The sequence below is a fragment of the Cinclus cinclus genome, chromosome 31 (genome assembly GCF_963662255.1).
Source record: "Cinclus cinclus chromosome 31, bCinCin1.1, whole genome shotgun sequence".
Taxonomy (NCBI): domain Eukaryota; kingdom Metazoa; phylum Chordata; class Aves; order Passeriformes; family Cinclidae; genus Cinclus; species Cinclus cinclus.
In genome coordinates, this window is record NC_085076.1 from 3,551,544 (window position 1) to 3,576,532 (window position 24,989).

Sequence of the window (24,989 nt, forward strand, 5' to 3'; positions counted from 1 at the left end):
GGCTTTTGCTACAAAAATTCCATAAGGACGAGGATTCCTCCCAGACCAAAGCTGCCCCCTCCTCCAAACCTGGCTGCCATCGGAGGCCCAAACGCGCCCTACAAAATGACATCTGCCAAGTGGGCTCTTGAGTTTGGCTTTCTGGGGAAAAGTGCCTCCTTTCGGACTCAACTTGCCTGCGGCCCATGCAGGGCTTTTGCCTACAAAAATTCCATAAGGACGAGGATTTCTCCCAGACCAAAGCTGACCCCTCCTCCAAACCTGGCTGCCATCGGAGGCCCAAACGTGCCCTACAAAATGACATCTGCCAAATGGGCTCTTGAGTTTGGCTTCTTGGGTGGAAGTACCTCCTTTCAAAGCCAACTTGCCTGCGGCCCGTCCTGGGATTTGCCTACAAAAATTCCATAAGGACGAGGATTTCTCCCAGACCAAAGCTGCCCCCTCCTCCAAACCTGGCTGCCATCGGAGGCCCAAACTCGCCCCACAAAATGACACCTGCATTGAGGGTTCTTGAGTTTGGCTTCCTGGGGAAAAGTGCCTCCTTTCGGAGTCAACTTGCCTGCGGCCCATTCTGGGCTTTTGCCTACAAAAATTCCATAAGGACGAGGATTTCTCCCAGACCAAAGCTGCCCCCTCCTCCAAACCTGGCTGCCATCGGAGGCCCAAACGTGCCCTACAAAATGACACCTGCCAAGTGGGCTCTTGAGTTTGGCTTCTTGGGTGGAAGTGCCTCCTTTCAAAGCCAACTTGCCTGCGTCCCGTCCTGGGCTTTTGCCTACAAAAATTCCATAAGGACGAGGATTTCTCCCAGACCAAAGCTGCCCCCTCCTCCAAACCTGGCTGCCATCGGAGGCCCAAACGCGCCCTACAAAATGACATCTGCCAAGTGGGCTCTTGAGTTTGGCTTCTTGCGGAAAAGTGCCTCCTTTCAAAGCCAACTTGCCTAACTAGCCTGCGGCCCGTGCTGGGCTTTAGACTACAAAAATTCCATAAGGACGAGGATTTCTCCCAGACCAAAGCTGCCCCCTCCTCCAAACCTGGCTGCCATCGGAGGCCCAAACGCGCCCCACAAAATGACATCTGCATTGAGGGTTCTTGAGTTTGGCTTCTTGGGGAAAAGTGCCTCCTTTCAAAGCCAACTTGCCTAACTTGTCTGCGGCCCGTCCTGGGCTTTTGCCTCCAAAAATTCCAGAAAGACGAGGATTTCTCCCAGGCCAAAGCTGCCCCCTCCTCCAAACCTGGCTGCCATCGGAGGCCCAAACCTGCCCTACAAAATGACACCTGTCAAGTGGGCTCTTGAGTTTGGCTTCTTGGGGAAATGTGACTCCTTTCAAAACCAACTTGCCTGTGTCCCGTCCCGGGCTTTTGCTACAAAAATTCCATAAGGACGAGGATTCCTCCCAGACCAAAGCTGCCCCCTCCTCCAAACCTGGCTGCCATCGGAGGCCCAAACGTGCCCTACAAAATGACATCTGCCAAGTGGGCTCTTGAGTTTGGCTTCTTGGGTGGAAGTGCCTCCTTTCAAAGCCAACTTGCCTGCGGCCCGTCCTGGGCTTTTGCCTACAAAAATTCCATAAGGACGAGGATTTCTCCCAGACCAAAGCTGCCCCCTCCTCCAAACCTGGCTGCCATCGGAGGCCCAAACGCGCCCTACAAAATGACATCTGCCAAGTGGGCTCTTGAGTTTGGCTTCTTGCGGAAAAGTGCCTCCTTTCAAAGCCAACTTGCCTAACTAGCCTGCAGCCCATTCTGGGCTTTTGCCTACAAAAATTCCATAATGACGAGGATTTCTCCCAGACCAAAGCTGCCCCCTCCTCCAAACCTAGCTGCCATCGGTGGCCCAAACGCGCCCTACAAAATGACATCTGCCAAGTGGGCTCCTGAGTTTGGCTTCTTGGGGGAAAGTGCCTCCATTCAAAGCCAACTTGCCTGCAGCCCGTGCTGGGTTTTAGACTACAAAAATTCCATAAGGACGAGGATTTCTCCCAGACCAAAGCTGCCCCCTCCTCCAAACCTGGCTGCCATCGGAGGCCCAAACGTGCCCTTCAAAATGACATCTGCCAAGTGGGCTCTTCAGTTTGGCTTCTTGGGTGGAAGTGCCTCCTTTCAAAGCCAACTTGCCTGCGGCCCGTGCTGGGCTTTTGCCTACAAAAATTCCAGAAGGACGAGGATTTCTCCCAGACCAAAGCTGCCCCCTCCTCCAAACCTGGCTGCCATCGGAGGCCCAAACGCGCCCTACAAAATGACATCTGCCAAGTGGGCTCTTGAGTTTGGCTTCTTGCGGAAAAGTGCCTCCTTTCAAAGCCAACTTGCCTAACTAGCCTGCGGCCCATTCTGGGCTTTTACCTACAAAAATTCCATAAGGACGAGGATTTCTCCCAGAACAAAGCTGCCCCCTCCTCCAAACCTGGCTGCCATCGGAGGCCCAAACGCGCCCTACAAAATGACATCTGCCAAGTGGGCTCTTGAGTTTGGCTTCTTGGGGGAAAGTGCCTCCTTTCAAAGCCAACTTGCCTGCGGCCCGTCCTGGGCTTTTGCCTACAAAAATTCCATAAGAACGAGGATTTCTCCCAGACCAAAGCTGCCCCCTCCTCCAAACCTGGCTGCCATCGGAGGCCCAAACGCGCCCTAGAAAATGACATCTGCATTGTGGGTTCTTGAGTTTGGCTTCTTGGGGAAAAGTGCCTCCTTTCGGAGCCAACTTGCCTAACTTGCCTGCGGCCCGTCCTGGGCTTTTGAGTACAAAAATTCCATAAGGACGAGGATTTCTCCCAGACCAAAGCTGCCCCCTCCTCCAAACCTGGCTGCCATCGGAGGCCCAAACGCGCCCTACAAAATGACATCTGCCAAGTGGGCTCTTGAGTTTGGCTTCTTGGGGAAAAGTGCCTCCTTTCAAAGCCAACTTGCCTAACTTGCCTGCGGCCCGTCCTGGGCTTTTGCCTCCAAAAATTCCAGAAGGACGAGGATTTCTCCCAGGCCAAAGCTGCCCCCTCCTCCAAACCTGGCTGCCATCGGAGGCCCAAACGTGCCCTACAAAATGACACCTGCCAAGTGGGCTCTTGAGTTTGGCTTCTTGGGGAAAAGTGCCTCCTTTCAAAACCAACTTGCCTGTGTCCCGTCCCGGGCTTTTGCTACAAAAATTCCATAAGGACGAGGATTTCTCCCAGACCAAAGCTGCCCCCTCCTCCAAACCTGGCTGCCATCGGAGGCCCAAACGCGCCCCACAAAATGACATCTGCATTGAGGGTTCTTCAGTTTGGCTTCTTGGGGAAAAGTGCCTCCTTTCGGAGCCAACTTGCCTAACTTGCCTGCGGCCCGTCCTGGGCTTTTGCCTACAAAAATTCCATAAGGACGAGGATTTCTCCCAGGCCAAAGCTGCCCCCTCCTCCAAACCTGGCTGCCATCAGAGGCCCAAACGCGCCCTACAAAATGACACCTGCCAAGTGGGCTCTTGAGTTTGGCTTCTTGGGGAAAAGTGACTCCTTTCAAAACCAACTTGCCTGTGTCCCGTCCCGGGCTTTTGCTACAAAAATTCCATAAGGACGAGGATTTCTCCCAGACCAAAGCTGCCCCCTCCTCCAAACCTGGCTGCCATCGGAGGCCCAAACGTGCCCTACAAAATGACATCTGCCAAGTGGGCTCTTGAGTTTGGCTTCTTGGGTGGAAGTGCCTCCTTTCAAAGCCAACTTGCCTGCGGCCCGTGCTGGGCTTTTGCCTACAAAAATTCCATAAGGACGAGGATTTCTCCCAGACCAAAGCTGCCCCCTCCTCCAAACCTGGCTGCCATCGGAGGCCCAAACGTGCCCTACAAAATGACACCTGCCAAGTGGGCTCTTGAGTTTGGCTTCTTGGGTGGAAGTGCCTCCTTTCAAAGCCAACTTGCCTGCGGCCCGTCCTGGGCTTTTGCCTACAAAAATTCCATAAGGACGAGGATTTCTCCCAGACCAAAGCTGCCCCCTCCTCCAAACCTGGCTGCCATTGGAGGCCCAAACGCGCCCTACAAAATGACATCTGCCAAGTGGGCTCTTGAGTTTGGCTTCTTGGGGGAAAGTGCCTCCTTTCAAAGCCAACTTGCCTAACTAGCCTGCGGCCCGTGCTGGGCTTTAGACTACAAAAATTCCATAAGGACGAGGATTTCTCCCAGACCAAAGCTGCCCCCTCCTCCAAACCTGCCTGCCATCAGAGGCCCAAATGCGCCCCACAAAATGACATCTGCCAAGTGGGCTCTTGAGTTTGGCTTCTTGGGGAAAAGTGCCTCCTTTCAAAGCCAACTTGCCTAACTAGCCTGCAGCCCATTCTGGGCTTTTGCCTACAAAAATTCCATAAGGACGAGGATTTCTCCCAGACCAAAGCTGCCCCCTCCTCCAAACCTAGCTGCCATCGGTGGCCCAAACGCGCCCTACAAAATGACATCTGCCAAGTGGGCTCCTGAGTTTGGCTTCTTGGGGGAAAGTGCCTCCTTTCAAAGCCAACTTGCCTGCAGCCCGTGCTGGGTTTTAGACTACAAAAATTCCATAAGGACGAGGATTTCTCCCAGACCAAAGCTGCCCCCTCCTCCAAACCTGGCTGCCATCGGAGGCCCAAACGTGCCCTACAAAATGACATCTGCCAAGTGGGCTCTTGAGTTTGGCTTCTTGGGTGGAAGTGCCTCCTTTCAAAGCCAACTTGCCTGCGGCCCGTCCTGGGCTTTTGCCTACAAAAATTCCAGAAGGACGAGGATTTCTCCCAGACCAAAGCTGCCCCCTCCTCCAAACCTGGCTGCCATCGGAGGCCCAAACGCGCCCTACAAAATGACATCTGCCAAGTGGGCTCTTGAGTTTGGCTTCTTGCGGAAAAGTGCCTCCTTTCAAAGCCAACTTGCCTAACTAGCCTGCGGCCCATTCTGGGCTTTTACCTACAAAAATTCCATAAGGACGAGGATTTCTCCCAGAACAAAGCTGCCCCCTCCTCCAAACCTGGCTGCCATCGGAGGCCCAAACGCGCCCTACAAAATGACATCTGCCAAGTGGGCTCTTGAGTTTGGCTTCTTGGGGGAAAGTGCCTCCTTTCAAAGCCAACTTGCCTGCGGCCCGTCCTGGGCTTTTGCCTACAAAAATTCCATAAGAACGAGGATTTCTCCCAGACCAAAGCTGCCCCCTCCTCCAAACCTGGCTGCCATCGGAGGCCCAAACGCGCCCTAGAAAATGACATCTGCATTGTGGGTTCTTGAGTTTGGCTTCTTGGGGAAAAGCGCCTCCTTTCGGAGCCAACTTGCCTAACTTGCCTGCGGCCCGTCCTGGGCTTTTGAGTACAAAAATTCCATAAGGACGAGGATTTCTCCCAGACCAAAGCTGCCCCCTCCTCCAAACCTGGCTGCCATCGGAGGCCCAAACGCGCCCTACAAAATGACATCTGCCAAGTGGGCTCTTGAGTTTGGCTTCTTGGGGAAAAGTGCCTCCTTTCAAAGCCAACTTGCCTAACTTGCCTGCGGCCCGTCCTGGGCTTTTGCCTCCAAAAATTCCAGAAAGACGAGGATTTCTCCCAGGCCAAAGCTGCCCCCTCCTCCAAACCTGGCTGCCATCGGAGGCCCAAACGTGCCCTACAAAATGACACCTGCCAAGTGGGCTCTTGAGTTTGGCTTCTTGGGGAAAAGTGCCTCCTTTCAAAGCCAACTTGCCTGCAGCCCGTGCTGGGCTTTAGACTACAAAAATTCCATAAGGACGAGGATTTCTCCCAGACCAAAGCTGCCCCCTCCTCCAAACCTGGCTGCCATCGGAGGCCCAAACGTGCCCTACAAAATGACACCTGCCAAGTGGGCTCTTGAGTTTGGCTTCTTGGGGAAAAGCGCCTCCTTTCGAAGCCAACTTGCCTAACTAGCCTGCGGCCCATGCTGGGCTTTTGCCTACAAAAATTCCATAAGGACGAGGATTTCTCCCAGACCAAAGCTGCCCCCTCCTCCAAACCTGGCTGCCATCGAAGGCCCAAACGCGCCCTACAAAATGACATCTGCATTGTGGGTTCTTGAGTTTGGCTTCTTGGGGAAAAGTGCCTCCTTTCAAAGCCAACTTGCCTAACTTGCCTGCGGCCCATGCGGGGTTTTTGCCTACAAAAATTCCATAAGGACGAGGATTTCTCCCAGACCAAAGCTGCCCCCTCCTCCAAACCTGGCTGCCATCGGAGGCCCAAACGCGCCCTACAAAATGACACCTGCCAAGTGGGCTCTTGAGTTTGGCTTCTTGGGGAAAAGTGACTCCTTTCAAAACCAACTTGCCTGCATCCCATCCCGGGCTTTTGCTACAAAAATTCCATAAGGACGAGGATTCCTCCCAGACCAAAGCTGCCCCCTCCTCCAAACCTGGCTGCCATCGGAGGCCCAAACGCGCCCTACAAAATGACATCTGCCAAGTGGGCTCTTGAGTTTGGCTTTCTGGGGAAAAGTGCCTCCTTTCGGAGTCAACTTGCCTGCGGCCCATGCAGGGCTCTTGCCGACAAAAATTCCATAAGGACGAGGATTTCTCCCAGACCAAAGCTGCCCCCTCCTCCAAACCTGGCTGCCATCGGAGGCCCAAACGTGCCCTACAAAATGACATCTGCCAAGTGGGCTCTTGAGTTTGGCTTCTTGGGTGGAAGTACCTCCTTTCAAAGCCAACTTGCCTGCGGCCCGTGCTGGGCTTTTGCCTACAAAAATTCCATAAGGACGAGGATTTCTCCCAGACCAAAGCTGCCCCCTCCGCCAAACCTGGCTGCCATTGGAGGCCCAAACGCGCCCTACAAAATGACATCTGCCATGTGGGCTCTTCAGTTTGGCTTCTTGGGGGAAAGTGCCTCCTTTCAAAGCCAACTTGCCAAACTAGCCTGCGGCCCGTGCTGGGCTTTAGACTACAAAAATTCCATAAGGACGAGGATTTCTCCCAGACCAAAGCTGCCCCCTCCTCCAAACCTGGCTGCCATCAGAGGCCCAAACGCGCCCCACAAAATGACATCTGCATTGAGGGTTCTTGAGTTTGGCTTCCTGGGGAAAAGTGCCTCCTTTCGGAGTCAACTTGCCTGCGGCCCATGCAGGGCTTTTGCCTCCAAAAATTCCAGAAGGACGAGGATTTCTCCCAGACCAAAGCTGCCCCCTCCTCCAAACCTGGCTGCCATCGGAGGCCCAAACGCGCCCTACAAAATGACATCTGCCAAGTGGGCTCTTGAGTTTGGCTTCTTGGGTGGAAGTGCCTCCTTTCAAAGCCAACTTGCCTGCGGCCCGTCCTGGGCTTTTGCCTACAAAAATTCCATAAGGACGAGGATTTCTCCCAGACCAAAGCTGCCCCCTCCTCCAAACCTAGCTGCCATCGGTGGCCCAAACGCGCCCTAAAAAATGACATCTGCCAAGTGGGCTCTTGAGTTTGGCTTCTTGGGGAAAAGTGCCTCCTTTCGGAGCCAAATTGCCTAACTTGCCTGCGGCCCGTCCTGGGCTTTTGCTACAAAAATTCCATAAGGACGAGGATTTCTCCCAGACCAAAGCTGCCTCCTCCTCCAAACCTGGCTGCCATCGGAGGCCCAAACGCGCCCTACAAAATGACACCTGCCAAGTGGGCTCTTGAGTTTGGCTTCTTGGGGAAAAGTGACTCCTTTCAAAACCAACTTGCCTGCGTCCCGTCCCGGGCTTTTGCTACAAAAATTCCATAAGGACGAGGATTCCTCCCAGACCAAAGCTGCCCCCTCCTCCAAACCTGGCTGCCATCGGAGGCCCAAACGCGCCCTACAAAATGACATCTGCCAAGTGGGCTATTGAGTTTGGCTTTCTGGGGAAAAGTGCCTCCTTTCGGACTCAACATGCCTGCGGCCCATGCAGGGCTTTTGCCTACAAAAATTCCATAAGGACGAGGATTTCTCCCAGACCAAAGCTGCCCCCTCCTCCAAACCTGGCTGCCATCGGAGGCCCAAACGTGCCCTACAAAATGACATCTGCCAAGTGTGCTCTTGAGTTTGGCTTCTTGGGTGGAAGTACCTCCTTTCAAAGCCAACTTGCCTGCGGCCCGTCCTGGGATTTGCCTACAAAAATTCCATAAGGACGAGGATTTCTCCCAGACCAAAGCTGCCCCCTCCTCCAAACCTGGCTGCCATCGGAGGCCCAAACTCGCCCCACAAAATGACACCTGCATTGAGGGTTCTTGAGTTTGGCTTCCTGGGGAAAAGTGCCTCCTTTCGGAGTCAACTTGCCTGCGGCCCATGCAGGGCTTTTGCCTACAAAAATTCCAGAAGGACGAGGATTTCTCCCAGACCAAAGCTGCCCCCTCCTCCAAACCTGGCTGCCATCGGAGGCCCAAACGTGCCCTACAAAATGACACCTGCCAAGTGGGCTCTTGAGTTTGGCTTCTTGGGTGGAAGTGCCTCCTTTCAAAGCCAACTTGCCTGCGTCCCGTCCTGGGCTTTTGCCTACAAAAATTCCATAAGGACGAGGATTTCTCCCAGACCAAAGCTGCCCCCTCCTCCAAACCTGGCTGCCATCGGAGGCCCAAACGCGCCCCACAAAATGACATCTGCCAAGTGGGCTCTTGAGTTTGGCTTCTTGCGGAAAAGTGCCTCCTTTCAAAGCCAACTTGCCTAACTAGCCTGCGGCCCGTCCTGGGCTTTTGAGTACAAAAATTCCATAAGGACGAGGATTTCTCCCAGGCCAAAGCTGCCCCCTCCTCCAAACCTGGCTGCCATCGGAGGCCCAAACGTGCCCTACAAAATGACACCTGTCAAGTGGGCTCTTGAGTTTGGCTTCTTGGGGAAATGTGACTCCTTTCAAAACCAACTTGCCTGTGTCCCGTCCCGGGCTTTTGCTACAAAAATTCCATAAGGACGAGGATTCCTCCCAGACCAAAGCTGCCCCCTCCTCCAAACCTGGCTGCCATCGGAGGCCCAAACGAGCCCTACAAAATGACATCTGCCAAGTGGGCTCCTGAGTTTGGCTTCTTGGGGGAAAGTGCCTCCATTCAAAGCCAACTTGCCTGCAGCCCGTGCTGGGTTTTAGACTACAAAAATTCCATAAGGACGAGGATTTCTCCCAGACCAAAGCTGCCCCCTCCTCCAAACCTGGCTGCCATCGGAGGCCCAAACGCGCCCTACAAAATGACATCTGCCAAGTGGGCTCTTGAGTTTGGCTTCTTGCGGAAAAGTGCCTCCTATCAAAGCAAACTTGCCTAACTAGCCTGCGGCCCATTCTGGGCTTTTACCTACAAAAATTCCATAAGGACGAGGATTTCTCCCAGAACAAAGCTGCCCCCTCCTCCAAACCTGGCTGCCATCGGAGGCCCAAACGCGCCCTACAAAATGACATCTGCCAAGTGGGCTCTTGAGTTTGGCTTCTTGGGGGAAAGTGCCTCCTTTCAAAGACAACTTGCCTGCGTCCCGTCCTGGGCTTTTGCCTACAAAAATTCCATAAGAACGAGGATTTCTCCCAGACCAAAGCTGCCCCCTCCTCCAAACCTGGCTGCCATCGGAGGCCCAAACGCGCCCTAGAAAATGACATCTGCATTGTGGGTTCTTGAGTTTGGCTTCTTGGGGAAAAGTGCCTCCTTTCGAAGCCAACTTGCCTAACTTGCCTGCGGCCCGTCCTGGGCTTTTGCCTCCAAAAATTCCATAAGGACGAGGATTTCTCCCAGACCAAAGCTGCCCCCTCCTCCAAACCTGGCTGCCATCGGAGGCCCCAACGTGCCCTACAAAATGACATCTGCCAAGTGTGCTCTTGAGTTTGGCTTCTTGGGTGGAAGTACCTCCTTTCAAAGCCAACTTGCCTGCGGCCCGTCCTGGGATTTGCCTACAAAAATTCCATAAGGACGAGGATTTCTCCCAGACCAAAGCTGCCCCCTCCTCCAAACCTGGCTGCCATCGGAGGCCCAAACTCGCCCCACAAAATGACACCTGCATTGAGGGTTCTTGAGTTTGGCTTCCTGGGGAAAAGTGCCTCCTTTCGGAGTCAACTTGCCTGCGGCCCATGCAGGGCTTTTGCCTACAAAAATTCCAGAAGGACGAGGATTTCTCCCAGACCAAAGCTGCCCCCTCCTCCAAACCTGGCTGCCATCGGAGGCCCAAACGTGCCCTACAAAATGACACCTGCCAAGTGGGCTCTTGAGTTTGGCTTCTTGGGTGGAAGTGCCTCCTTTCAAAGCCAACTTGCCTGCGTCCCGTCCTGGGCTTTTGCCTACAAAAATTCCATAAGGACGAGGATTTCTCCCAGACCAAAGCTGCCCCCTCCTCCAAACCTGGCTGCCATCGGAGGCCCAAACGCGCCCCACAAAATGACATCTGCCAAGTGGGCTCTTGAGTTTGGCTTCTTGCGGAAAAGTGCCTCCTTTCAAAGCCAACTTGCCTAACTAGCCTGCGGCCCGTCCTGGGCTTTTGAGTACAAAAATTCCATAAGGACGAGGATTTCTCCCAGGCCAAAGCTGCCCCCTCCTCCAAACCTGGCTGCCATCGGAGGCCCAAACGTGCCCTACAAAATGACACCTGTCAAGTGGGCTCTTGAGTTTGGCTTCTTGCGGAAATGTGACTCCTTTCAAAACCAACTTGCCTGTGTCCCGTCCCGGGCTTTTGCTACAAAAATTCCATAAGGACGAGGATTCCTCCCAGACCAAAGCTGCCCCCTCCTCCAAACCTGGCTGCCATCGGAGGCCCAAACGAGCCCTACAAAATGACATCTGCCAAGTGGGCTCCTGAGTTTGGCTTCTTGGGGGAAAGTGCCTCCATTCAAAGCCAACTTGCCTGCAGCCCGTGCTGGGTTTTAGACTACAAAAATTCCATAAGGACGAGGATTTCTCCCAGACCAAAGCTGCCCCCTCCTCCAAACCTGGCTGCCATCGGAGGCCCAAACGCGCCCTACAAAATGACATCTGCCAAGTGGGCTCTTGAGTTTGGCTTCTTGCGGAAAAGTGCCTCCTATCAAAGCAAACTTGCCTAACTAGCCTGCGGCCCATTCTGGGCTTTTACCTACAAAAATTCCATAAGGACGAGGATTTCTCCCAGAACAAAGCTGCCCCCTCCTCCAAACCTGGCTGCCATCGGAGGCCCAAACGCGCCCTACAAAATGACATCTGCCAAGTGGGCTCTTGAGTTTGGCTTCTTGGGGGAAAGTGCCTCCTTTCAAAGACAACTTGCCTGCGTCCCGTCCTGGGCTTTTGCCTACAAAAATTCCATAAGAACGAGGATTTCTCCCAGACCAAAGCTGCCCCCTCCTCCAAACCTGGCTGCCATCGGAGGCCCAAACGCGCCCTAGAAAATGACATCTGCATTGTGGGTTCTTGAGTTTGGCTTCTTGGGGAAAAGTGCCTCCTTTCGAAGCCAACTTGCCTAACTTGCCTGCGGCCCGTCCTGGGCTTTTGCCTCCAAAAATTCCATAAGGACGAGGATTTCTCCCAGACCAAAGCTGCCCCCTCCTCCAAACCTGGCTGCCATCGGAGGCCCAAACGCGCCCTACAAAATGACATCTGCCAAGTGGGCTCTTGAGTTTGGCTTCTTGGGGAAAAGTGCCTCCTTTCAAAGCCAACTTGACTAACTTGCCTGCGGCCCGTCCTGGGCTTTTGCCTCCAAAAATTCCAGAAGGACGAGGATTTCTCCCAGGCCAAAGCTGCCCCCTCCTCCAAACCTGGCTGCCATCGGAGGCCCAAACGTGCCCTACAAAATGACACCTGCCAAGTGGGCTCTTGAGTTTGGCTTCTTGGGGAAAAGTGACTCCTTTCAAAACCAACTTGCCTGTGTCCCGTCCCGGGCTTTTGCTACAAAAATTCCAGAAGGACGAGGATTTCTCCCAGACCAAAGCTGCCCCCTCCTCCAAACCTGGCTGCCATCGGAGGCCCAAACGCGCCCCACAAAATGACATCTGCATTGAGGGTTCTTCAGTTTGGCTTCTTGGGGAAAAGTGCCTCCTTTCGGAGCCAACTTGCCTAACTTGCCTGCGGCCCGTCCTGGGCTTTTGCCTCCAAAAATTCCATAAGGACGAGGATTTCTCCCAGGCCAAAGCTGCCCCCTCCTCCAAACCTGGCTGCCATCAGAGGCCCAAACGCGCCCTACAAAATGACACCTGCCAAGTGGGCTCTTGAGTTTGGCTTCTTGGGGAAAAGTGACTCCTTTCAAAACCAACTTGCCTGTGTCCCGTCCCGGGCTTTTGCTACAAAAATTCCATAAGGACGAGGATTTCTCCCAGACCAAAGCTGCCCCCTCCTCCAAACCTGGCTGCCATCGGAGGCCCAAACGTGCCCTACAAAATGACATCTGCCAAGTGGGCTCTTGAGTTTGGCTTCTTGGGTGGAAGTGCCTCCTTTCAAAGCCAACTTGCCTGCGGCCCGTCCTGGGCTTTTGCCTACAAAAATTCCATAAGGACGAGGATTTCTCCCAGACCAAAGCTGCCCCCTCCTCCAAACCTGGCTGCCATCGGAGGCCCAAACGTGCCCTACAAAATGACACCTGCCAAGTGGGCTCTTGAGTTTGGCTTCTTGGGTGGAAGTGCCTCCTTTCAAAGCCAACTTGCCTGCGGCCCGTCCTGGGCTTTTGCCTACAAAAATTCCATAAGGACGAGGATTTCTCCCAGACCAAAGCTGCCCCCTCCTCCAAACCTGGCTGCCATTGGAGGCCCAAACGCGCCCTACAAAATGACATCTGCCAAGTGGGCTCTTGAGTTTGGCTTCTTGGGGAAAAGTGCCTCCTTTCAAAGCCAACTTGCCTAACTAGCCTGCAGCCCATTCTGGGCTTTTGCCTACAAAAATTCAATAAGGACGAGGATTTCTCCCAGACCAAAGCTGCCCCCTCCTCCAAACCTAGCTGCCATCGGTGGCCCAAACGCGCCCTACAAAATGACATCTGCCAAGTGGGCTCCTGAGTTTGGCTTCTTGGGGGAAAGTGCCTCCTTTCAAAGCCAACTTGCCTGCAGCCCGTGCTGGGTTTTTGCCTCCAAAAATTCCAGAAGGACGAGGATTTCTCCCAGACCAAAGCTGCCCCCTCCTCCAAACCTGGCTGCCATCGGAGGCCCAAACGTGCCCTTCAAAATGACATCTGCCAACTGGGCTCTTCAGTTTGGCTTCTTGGGTGGAAGTGCCTCCTTTCAAAGCCAACTTGCCTGCGGCCCGTCCTGGGCTTTTGCCTACAAAAATTCCATAAGGACGAGGATTTCTCCCAGACCAAAGCTGCCCCCTCCTCCAAACCTGGCTGCCATCGGAGGCCCAAACGCGCCCTACAAAATGACATCTGCCAAGTGGGCTCTTGAGTTTGGCTTCTTGCGGAAAAGTGCCTCCTTTCAAAGCCAACTTGCCTAACTAGCCTGCGGCCCATTCTGGGCTTTTGCCTACAAAAATTCCATAAGGACGAGGATTTCTCCCAGAACAAAGCTGCCCCCTCCTCCAAACCTGGCTGCCATCGGAGGCCCAAACGCGCCCTACAAAATGACATCTGCCAAGTGGGCTCTTGAGTTTGGCTTCTTGGGGAAAAGTGCCTCCTTTCAAAGCCAACTTGCCTAACTTGCCTGCGGCCCGTCCTGGGCTTTTGCCTCCAAAAATTCCAGAAGGACGAGGATTTCTCCCAGGCCAAAGCTGCCCCCTCCTCCAAACCTGGCTGCCATCGGAGGCCCAAACGTGCCCTACAAAATGACACCTGCCAAGTGGGCTCTTGAGTTTGGCTTCTTGGGGAAAAGTGACTCCTTTCAAAACCAACTTGCCTGTGTCCCGTCCCGGGCTTTTGCTACAAAAATTCCAGAAGGACGAGGATTTCTCCCAGACCAAAGCTGCCCCCTCCTCCAAACCTGGCTGCCATCGGAGGCCCAAACGCGCCCCACAAAATGACATCTGCATTGAGGGTTCTTCAGTTTGGCTTCTTGGGGAAAAGTGCCTCCTTTCGGAGCCAACTTGCCTAACTTGCCTGCGGCCCGTCCTGGGCTTTTGCCTCCAAAAATTCCTTAAGGACGAGGATTTCTCCCAGGCCAAAGCTGCCCCCTCCTCCAAACCTGGCTGCCATCAGAGGCCCAAACGCGCCCTACAAAATGACACCTGCCAAGTGGGCTCTTGAGTTTGGCTTCTTGGGGAAAAGTGCCTCCTTTCAAAACCAACTTGCCTGTGTCCCGTCCCGGGCTTTTGCTACAAAAATTCCATAAGGACGAGGATTTCTCCCAGACCAAAGCTGCCCCCTCCTCCAAACCTGGCTGCCATCGGAGGCCCAAACGTGCCCTACAAAATGACATCTGCCAAGTGGGCTCTTGAGTTTGGCTTCTTGGGTGGAAGTGCCTCCTTTCAAAGCCAACTTGCCTGCGGCCCGTCCTGGGCTTTTGCCTACAAAAATTCCATAAGGACGAGGATTTCTCCCAGACCAAAGCTGCCCCCTCCTCCAAACCTGGCTGCCATCGGAGGCCCAAACGTGCCCTACAAAATGACACCTGCCAAGTGGGCTCTTGAGTTTGGCTTCTTGGGTGGAAGTGCCTCCTTTCAAAGCCAACTTGCCTGCGGCCCGTCCTGGGCTTTTGCCTACAAAAATTCCATAAGGACGAGGATTTCTCCCAGACCAAAGCTGCCCCCTCCTCCAAACCTGGCTGCCATTGGAGGCCCAAACGCGCCCTACAAAATGACATCTGCCAAGTGGGCTCTTGAGTTTGGCTTCTTGGGGGAAAGTGCCTCCTTTCAAAGCCAACTTGCCTAACTAGCCTGCGGCCCGTGCTGGGCTTTAGACTACAAAAATTCCATAAGGACGAGGATTTCTCCCAGACCAAAGCTGCCCCCTCCTCCAAACCTGCCTGCCATCAGAGGCCCAAATGCGCCCCACAAAATGACATCTGCCAAGTGGGCTCTTGAGTTTGGCTTCTTGGGGAAAAGTGCCTCCTTTCGGAGCCAACTTGCCTAACTTGCCTGCGGCCCATCCTGGGCTTTTGCCTACAAAAATTCCATAAGGACGAGGATTTCTCCCAGACCAAAGCTGCCCCCTCCTCCAAACCTGGCTGCCATCGGAGGCCCAAACGCGCCCCACAAAATGACACCTGCATTGAGGGTTCTTGAGTTTGGATTCCTGGGGAAAAGTGCCTCCTTTCGGAGTCAACTCTCCTGCGGCCCATGCAGGGCTTTTGCCTACAAAAATTCCAGAAGGACGAGGATTTCTCCCAGACCAAAGCTGCCCCCTCCTCCAAACCTGGCTGCCATCGGAGGCCCAAACGTGCCCTACAAAATGACACCTGCCAAGTGGGCTCTTGAGTTTGGCTTCTTGGGTGGAAGTGCCTCCTTTCAAAGCCAACTTGCCTGCGGCCGGTCCTGGGATTTTGCCTACAAAAATTCCATAAGGACGAGGATTTCTCCCAGACCAAAGCTGCCCCCTCCTCCAAACCTGGCTGCCATCGGAGGCCCAAACGCGCCCTACAAAATGACATCTGCCAAGTGGGCTCTTGAGTTTGGCTTCTTGCGGAAAAGTGCCTCCTTTCAAAGCCAACTTGCCTAACTAGCATGCGGCCCGTGCTGGGCTTTAGACTACAAAAATTCCATAAGGACGAGGATTTCTCCCAGACCAAAGCTGCCCCCTCCTCCAAACCTGGCTGCCATCAGAGGCCCAAACGCGCCCCAAAAAATGACATCTGCATTGAGGGTTCTTGAGTTTGGCTTCTTGGGGAAAAGTGCCTCCTTTCGGAGCCAACTTGCCTAACTTGCCGGCGGCCCGTCCTGGGCTTTTGCCTCCAAAAATTCCATAAGGACGAGGATTTCTCCCAGACCAAAGCTGCCCCCTCCTCCAAACCTGGCTGCCATCGGAGGCCCAAACGCGCCCCACAAAATGACACCTGCATTGAGGGTTCTTGAGTTTGGCTTCCTGGGGAAAAGTGCCTCCTTTCGGAGTCAACTTGCCTGCGGCCCATGCAGAGCTTTTGCCTACAAAAATTCCAGAAGGACGAGGATTTCTCCCAGACCAAAGCTGCCCCCTCCTCCAAACCTGGCTGCCATCGGAGGCCCAAACGTGCCCTACAAAATGACACCTGCCAAGTGGGCTCTTGAGTTTGGCTTCTTGGGTTGAAGTGCCTCCTTTCAAAGCCAACTTGCCTGCGGCCCGTCCTGGGCTTTTGCCTACAAAAATTCCATAAGGACGAGGATTTCTCCCAGACCAAAGCTGCCCCCTCCTCCAAACCTGGCTGCCATCGGAGGCCCAAACGCGCCCTACAAAATGACATCTGCCAAGTGGGCTCTTGAGATTGGCTTCTTGCGGAAAAGTGCCTCCTTTCAAAGCCAACTTGCCTAACTAGCCTGCAGCCCATTCTGGGCTTTTGCCTACAAAAATTCCATAAGGACGAGGATTTCTCCCAGACCAAAGCTGCCCCCTCCTCCAAACCTAGCTGCCATCGGTGGCCCAAACGCGCCCTACAAAATGACATCTGCCAAGTGGGCTCCTGAGTTTGGCTTCTTGGGGGAAAGTGCCTCCTTTCGGAGCCAACTTGCCTGCAGCCCGTGCTGGGCTTTAGACTACAAAAATTCCATAAGGACGAGGATTTCTCCCAGACCAAAGCTGCCCCCTCCTCCAAACCTGGGTGCCATCGGAGGCCCAAACGCGCCCCACAAAATGACATCTGCATTGAGGGTTCTTCAGTTTGGCTTCTTGGGGAAAAGTGCCTCCTTTCGGAGCCAACTTGCCTAACTTGCCTGCGGCCCTTCCTGGGCTTTTGAGTACAAAAATTCCAGAAGGACGAGGATTTCTCCCAGACCAAAGCTGCCCCCTCCTCCAAACCTGGCTGCCATCGAGGCCCAAACGTGCCCTACAAAATGACACCTGCCAAGTGGGCTCTTGAGTTTGGCTTCTTGGGGAAAAGTGACTCCTTTCAAAACCAACATGCCTGCGTCCCGTCCCGGGCTTTTGCTACAAAAATTCCATAAGGACGAGGATTTCTCCCAGACCAAAGCTGCCCCCTCCTCCAAACCTGGCTGCCATCGGAGGCCCAAACGCGCCCTACAAAATGACATCTGCCAAGTGGGCTCTTGAGTTTGGCTTCCTGGGGAAAAGTGCCTCCTTTCGGAGCCAACTTGCCTGCGGCCCATGCAGGGCTTTTGCCGACAAAAATTCCATAAGGACGGGGATTTCTCTCAGACCAAAGCTGCCCCCTCCTCCAAACCTGGCTGCCATCGGAGGCCCAAACGCGCCCTACAAAATGACATCTGCCAAGTGGGCTCTTGAGTTTGGCTTCTTGGGGAAAAGTGCTTCCTTTCGGAGCCAAAATGCCTAACTTGCCTGCGGCCCGTCCTGGGCTTTTGAGTACAAAAATTCCATAAGGACGAGGATTTCTCCCAGACCAAAGCTGCCCCCTCCTCCAAACCTGGCTGCCATCAGAGGCCCAAACGCGCCCTACAAAAGGACACCTGCATTGAGGGTTCTTGAGTTTGGCTTCTTGGGGAAAAGTGCCTCCTTTCAAAGCCAACATGCCTAACTTGCCTGCGGCCCGTCCTGGGCTTTTGCCTACAAAAATTCCATAAGTACAAGGATTTCTCCCAGACCAAAGCTGCCCCCTCCTCCAAACCTGGCTGCCATCGGAGGCCCAAACGCGCCCTACAAAATGACATCTGCCAAGTGGGCTCTTGAGTTTGGCTTCTTGGGGAAAAGTGCCTCCTTTCGGAGTCAACTTGCCGGCGGCCCATGCAGGGCTTTTGCCTACAAAAATTCCAGAAGGACGAGGATTTCTCCCAGACCAAAGCTGCCCCCTCCTCCAAACCTGGCTGCCATCGGAGGCCCAAACGTGCCCTACAAAATGACATCTGCCAAGTGGGCTCTTGAGTTTGGCTTCTTGGGTGGAAGTGCCTCCTTTCAAAGCCAACTTGCCTGCGGCCCGTCCTGGGCTTTTGCCTACAAAAATTCCGTAAGGACGAGGATTTCTCCCAGACCAAAGCTGCCCCCTCCTCCAAACCTGGCTGCCATCAGAGGCCCAAACGCGCCCTACAAAATGACATCTGCCAAGTGGGCTCTTGAGTTTGGCTTCTTGGGTGGAAGTATCTCCTTTCAAAGCCAACTTGCCTGCGGCCCGTGCTGGGCTTTTGCCTACAAAAATTCCATAAGGACGAGGATTTCTCCCAGACCAAAGCTGCCCCCTCCTCCAAACCTGGCTGCCATCGGTGGCCCAAACGCGCCCTACAAAATGACATCTGCCAAGTGGGCTCCTGAGTTTGGCTTCTTGGGGGAAAGTGCCTCCTTTCAAAGCCAACTTGCCTGCAGCCCGTGCTGGGCTTTAGACTACAAAAATTCCATAAGGACGAGGATTTCTCCCAGACCAAAGCTGCCCCCTCCTCCAAACCTGGCTGCCATCGGAGGCCCAAACGCGCCCCACAAAATGACATCTGCATTGAGGGTTCTTGAGTTTGGCTTCTTGGGGAAAAGTGCCTCCTTTCGGAGCCAACTTGCCTAACTTGCCTGCGGCCCGTCCTGGGCTTTTGCCTCCAAAAATTCCATAAGGACGAGGATTCCTCCCAGACCAAAGCTGCCCCCTCCTCCAAACCTGGCTGCCATCGGAGGCCCAAACGCGCCCTACAAAATGACATCTGCCAAGTGGGCTCTTGAGTTTGGCTTTCTGGGGAAAAGTGCCTCCTTTCGGACTCAACTTGCCTGCGGCCCATGCAGGGCTTTTGCCTACAAAAATTCCATAAGGACGAGGATTTCTCCCAGACCAAAGCAGCCCCCTCCTCCAAACCTGGCTGTCATCGGAGGCCCAAACGCGCCCTACAAAATGACATCTGCCAAGTGGGCTCTTGAGTTTGGCTTCTTGGGGAAAAGTGCTTCCTTTCGGAGCCAAAATGCCTAACTTGCCTGCGGCCCGTCCTGGGCTTTTGAGTACAAAAATTCCATAAGGACGAGGATTTCTCCCAGACCAAAGCTGCCCCCTCCTCCAAACCTGGCTGCCATCAGAGGCCCAAACGCGCCCTACAAAAGGACATCTGCATTGCGGGTTCTTGAGTTTGGCTTCTTGGGGAAAAGTGCCTCCTTTCAAAGTCAACATGCCTAACTTGCCTGCGGCCCGTCCTGGGCTTTTGCCTACAAAAATTCCATAAGTACAAGGATTTCTCCCAGACCAAAGCTGCCCCCTCCTCCAAACCTGGCTGCCATCGGAGGCCCAAACGCGCCCTACAAAATGACATCTGCCAAGTGGGCTCTTGAGTTTGGCTTCTTGGGGAAAAGTGCCTCCTTTCGGAGTCAACTTGCCGGCGGCCCATGCAGGGCTTTTGCCTACAAAAATTCCAGAAGGACGAGGATTTCTCCCAGACCAAAGCTGCCCCCTCCTCCAAACCTGGCTGCCATCGGAGGCCCAAACGTGCCCTACAAAATGACATCTGCCAAGTGGGCTCTTGAGTTTGGCTTCTTGGGTGGAAGTGCCTCCTTTCAAAGCCAACTTGCCTGCGGCCCGTCCTGGGCTTTTGCCTACAAAAATTCCATAAGGACAAGGATTTCTCCCAGACCAAAGCTGCCCCCTCCTCCAAACCTGGCTGCCATCGGAGGCCCAAACGCGCCCTACAAAATGACATCTGCCAAGTGGGCTCTTGAGTTTGGCTTCTTGGGTGGAAGTATCTCCTTTCAAAGCCAACTTGCCTGCGGCCCGTGCTGGGCTTTTGCAAACAAAAATTCCATAAGGACGAGGATTTCTCCCAGACCAAAGCTGCCCCCTCCTCCAAACCTGGCTGCCATCGGTGGCCCAAACGCGCCCTACAAAATGACATCTGCCAAGTGGGCTTCTGAGTTTGGCTTCTTGGGGGAAAGTGCCTCCTTTCAAAGCCAACTTGCCTGCAGCCCGTGCTGGGCTTTAGACTACAAAAATTCCATAAGGACGAGGATTTCTCCCAGACCAAAGCTGCCCCCTCCTCCAAACCTGGCTGCCATCGGAGGCCCAAACGCGCCCCACAAAATGACATCTGCATTGAGGGTTCTTGAGTTTGGCTTCTTGGGGAAAAGTGCCTCCTTTCGGAGCCAACTTGCCTAACTTGCCTGCGGCCCGTCCTGGGCTTTTGCTACAAAAATTCCATAAGGACGAGGATTTCTCCCAGACCAAAGCTGCCCCCTCCTCCAAACCTGGCTGCCATCGGAGGCCCAAACGCGCCCTACAAAATGACATCTGCATTGTGAGTTCTTGAGTTTGGCTTCTTGGGGAAAAGTGCCTCCATTCAAAGCCAACTTGCCTAACTTGCCTGCGGCCCATGCGGGGTTTTTGCCTACAAAAATTCCATAAGGACGAGGATTTCTCCCAGACCAAAGCTGCCCCCTCCTCCAAACCTGGCTGACATCGGAGCCCAAACGCGCCCTACAAAATGACACCTGCCAAGTGGGCTCTTGAGTTTGGCTTCTTGGGGAAAAGTGACTCCTTTCAAAACCAACTTGCCTGCGTCCCGTCCCGGGCTTTTGCTAAAAAAATTCCATAAGGACGAGGATTCCTCCCAGACCAAAGCTGCCCCCTCCTCCAAACCTGGCTGCCATCGGAGGCCCAAACGCGCCCTACAAAATGACATCTGCCAAGTGGGCTCTTGAGTTTGGCTTTCTGGGGAAAAGTGCCTCCTTTCGGACTCAACTTGCCTGCGGCCCATGCAGGGCTTTTGCCTACAAAAATTCCATAAGGACGAGGATTTCTCCCAGACCAAAGCAGCCCCCTCCTCCAAACCTGGCTGTCATCGGAGGCCCAAACGCGCCCTACAAAATGACATCTGCCAAGTGGGCTCTTGAGTTTGGCTTTCTGGGGAAAAGTGCCTCCTTTCGGAGTCAACTTGCCTGCGGCCCATGCAGGGCTCTTGCCGACAAAAATTCCATAAGGACGAGGATTTCTCCCAGACCAAAGCTGCCCCCTCCTCCAAACCTGGCTGCCATCGGAGGCCCAAACGCGCCCTACAAAATGACATCTGCCAAGTGGGCTCTTGAGTTTGGCTTCTTGGGGAAAAGTGCCTCCTTTCAAAGCCAACTTGCCTAACTAGCCTGCGGCCCGTGCTGGGCTTTAGACTACAAAAATTCCATAAGGACGAGGATTTCTCCCAGACCAAAGCTGCCCCCTCCTCCAAACCTGGCTGCCATCGGAGGCCCAAACGCGCCCCACAAAATGACATCTGCATTGAGGGTTCTTGAGTTTGGCTTCTTGGGGAAAAGTGCCTCCTTTCGGAGCCAACTTGCCTAACTTGCCTGCGGCCCGTCCTGGGCTTTTGCTACAAAAATTCCATAAGGACGAGGATTTCTCCCAGACCAAAGCTGCCCCCTCCTCCAAACCTGGCTGCCATCGGAGGCCCAAACGCGCCCTACAAAATGACACCTGCCAAGTGGGCTCTTGAGTTTGGCTTCTTGGGGAAAAGTGACTCCTTTCAAAACCAAGTTGCCTGCGTCCCGTCCCGGGCTTTTGCTAAAAAAATTCCATAAGGACGAGGATTCCTCCCAGACCAAAGCTGCCCCCTCCTCCAAACCTGGCTGCCATCGGAGGCCCAAACGCGCCCTACAAAATGACATCTGCCAAGTGGGCTCTTGAGTTTGGCTTTCTGGGGAAAAGTGCCTCCTTTCGGACTCAACTTGCCTGCGGCCCATGCAGGGCTTTTGCCTACAAAAATTCCATAAGGACGAGGATTTCTCCCAGACCAAAGCAGCCCCCTCCTCCAAACCTGGCTGTCATCGGAGGCCCAAACGCGCCCTACAAAATGACATCTGCCAAGTGGGCTCTTGAGTTTGGCTTCTTGGGGAAAAGTGCTTCCTTTCGGAGCCAAAATGCCTAACTTGCCTGCGGCCCGTCCTGGGCTTTTGAGTACAAAAATTCCATAAGGACGAGGATTTCTCCCAGACCAAAGCTGCCCCCTCCTCCAAACCTGGCTGCCATCAGAGGCCCAAACGCGCCCTACAAAAGGACATCTGCATTGCGGGTTCTTGAGTTTGGCTTCTTGGGGAAAAGTGCCTCCTTTCAAAGCCAACATGCCTAACTTGCCTGCGGCCCGTCCTGGGCTTTTGCCTACAAAAATTCCATAAGTACAAGGATTTCTCCCAGACCAAAGCTGCCCCCTCCTCCAAACCTGGCTGCCATCGGAGGCCCAAACGCGCCCTACAAAATGACATCTGCCAAGTGGGCTCTTGAGTTTGGCTTCTTGGGGAAAAGTGCCTCCTTTCGGAGTCAACTTGCCGGCGGCCCATGCAGGGCTTTTGCCTACAAAAATTCCAGAAGGACGAGGATTTCTCCCAGACCAAAGCTGCCCCCTCCTCCAAACCTGGCTGCCATCGGAGGCCCAAACGTGCCCTACAAAATGACATCTGCCAAGTGGGCTCTTGAGTTTGGCTTCTTGGGTGGAAGTGCCTCCTTTCAAAGCCAACTTGCCTGCGGCCCGTCCTGGGCTTTTGCCTACAAAAATTCCATAAGGACGAGGATTTCTCCCAGACCAAAGCTGCCCCCTCCTCCAAACCTGGCTGCCATCGGTGGCCCAAACGCGCCCTACAAAATGACATCTGCCAAGTGGGCTTCTGAGTTTGGCTTCTTGGGGGAAAATGCCTCCTTTCAAAGCCAACTTGCCTGCAGCCCGTGCTGGGCTTTAGACTACAAAAATTCCATAAGGACGAGGATTTCTCCCAGACCAAAGCTGCCCCCTCCTCCAAACCTGGCTGCCATCGGAGGCCCAAACGCGCCCCACAAAATGACATCTGCATTGAGGGTTCTTGAGTTTGGCTTCTTGGGGAAAAGTGCCTCCTTTCGGAGCCAACTTGCCTAACTTGCCTGCGGCCCGTCCTGGGCTTTTGCTACAAAAATTCCATAAGGACGAGGATTTCTCCCAGACCAAAGCTGCCCCCTCCTCCAAACCTGGCTGCCATCGGAGGCCCAAACGCGCCCTACAAAATGACATCTGCATTGTGAGTTCTTGAGTTTGGCTTCTTGGGGAAAAGTGCCTCCTTTCAAAGCCAACTTGCCTAACTTGCCTGCGGCCCATGCGGGGTTTTTGCCTACAAAAATTCCATAAGGACGAGGATTTCTCCCAGACCAAAGCTGCCCCCTCCTCCAAACCTGGCTGACATCGGAGCCCAAACGCGCCCTACAAAATGACACCTGCCAAGTGGGCTCTTGAGTTTGGCTTCTTGGGGAAAAGTGACTCCTTTCAAAACCAACTTGCCTGCGTCCCGTCCCGGGCTTTTGCTAAAAAAATTCCATAAGGACGAGGATTCCTCCCAGACCAAAGCTGCCCCCTCCTCCAAACCTGGCTGCCATCGGAGGCCCAAACGCGCCCCACAAAATGACATCTGCCAAGTGGGCTCTTGAGTTTGGCTTTCTGGGGAAAAGTGCCTCCTTTCGGACTCAACTTGCCTGCGGCCCATGCAGGGCTTTTGCCTACAAAAATTCCATAAGGACGAGGATTTCTCCCAGACCAAAGCAGCCCCCTCCTCCAAACCTGGCTGTCATCGGAGGCCCAAACGCGCCCTACAAAATGACATCTGCCAAGTGGGCTCTTGAGTTTGGCTTCTTGGGTGGAAGTACCTCCTTTCAAAGCCAACTTGCCTGCGGCCATTCCTGGGCTGTTGCCTACAAAAATTTCATAAGGACGAGGATTCCTCCCAGACCAAAGCTGCCCCCTCCTCCAAACCTGGCTGCCATCGGAGGCCCAAACGCGCCCTACAAAATGACATCTGCCAAGTGGGCTCTTGAGTTTGGCTTCTTGGGGAAAAGTGCCTCCTTTCAAAGCCAACTTGCCTAACTAGCCTGCGGCCCGTGCTGGGCTTTAGACTACAAAAATTCCATAAGGACGAGGATTTCTCCCAGACCAAAGCTGCCCCCTCCTCCAAACCTGGCTGCCATCGGAGGACCAAACGCGCCCTACAAAATGACACCTGCCAAGTGGGCTCTTGAGTTTGGCTTCTTGGGGGAAAGTGCCTCCTTTCAAAGCCAACTTGCCTGCGTCCCGTCCTGGGCTTTTGCCTACAAAAATTCCAGAAGGACGAGGATTTCTCCCAGACCAAAGCTGCCCCCTCCTCCAAACCTGGCTGCCATCGGAGGCCCAAACGCGCCCTACAAAATGACATCTGCCAAGTGGGCTCTTGAGTTTGGCTTCTTGTGGAAAAGTGCGTCCTTTCAAAGCCAACTTGCCTAACTATCCTGCGGCCCGTGCTGGGCTTTTGCCTACAAAAATTCCATAAGGACGAGGATTTCTCCCAGACCAAAGCTGCCCCCTCCTCCAAACCCGGCTGCCATCAGAGGCCCAAACGTGCCCTACAAAATGACACCTGCCAAGTGGGCTCTTGAGTTTGGCTTCTTGGGGAAAAGTGCCTCCTTTCAAAGCCAACTTGCCTGCAGCCCGTGCTGGGCTTTAGACTACAAAAATTCCATAAGGACGAGGATTTCTCCCAGACCAAAGCTGCCCCCTCCTCCAAACCTGGCTGCCATCGGAGGCCCAAACGTGCCCTACAAAATGACACCTGCCAAGTGGGCTCTTGAGTTTGGCTTCTTGGGGAAAAGTGCCTCCTTTCGAAGCCAACTTGCCTAACTAGCCTGCGGCCCGTGCTGGGCTTTTGCCTACAAAAATTCCATAAGGACGAGGATTTCTCCCAGACCAAAGCTGCCCCCTCCTCCAAACCTGGCTGCCATCGGAGGCCCAAACGCGCCCTACAAAATGACATCTGCATTGTGGGTTCTTGAGTTTGGCTTCTTGGGGAAAAGTGCCTCCTTTCAAAGCCAACTTGGCTAACTTGCCTGCGGCCCATGCGGGGTTTTTGCCTACAAAAATTCCATAAGGACGAGGATTTCTCCCAGACCAAAGCTGCCCCCTCCTCCAAACCTGGCTGCCATCGGAGGCCCAAACGCGCCCTACAAAATGACACCTGCCAAGTGGGCTCTTGAGTTTGGCTTCTTGGGGAAAAGTGACTCCTTTCAAAACCAACTTGACTGTGTCCCGTCCCGGGCTTTTGCTACAAAAATTCCATAAGGACGAGGATTCCTCCCAGACCAAAGCTGCCCCCTCCTCCAAACCTGGCTGCCATCGGAGGCCCAAACGCGCCCTACAAAATGACATCTGCCAAGTGGGCTCTTGAGTTTGGCTTTCTGGGGAAAAGTGCCTCCTTTCGGAGTCAAC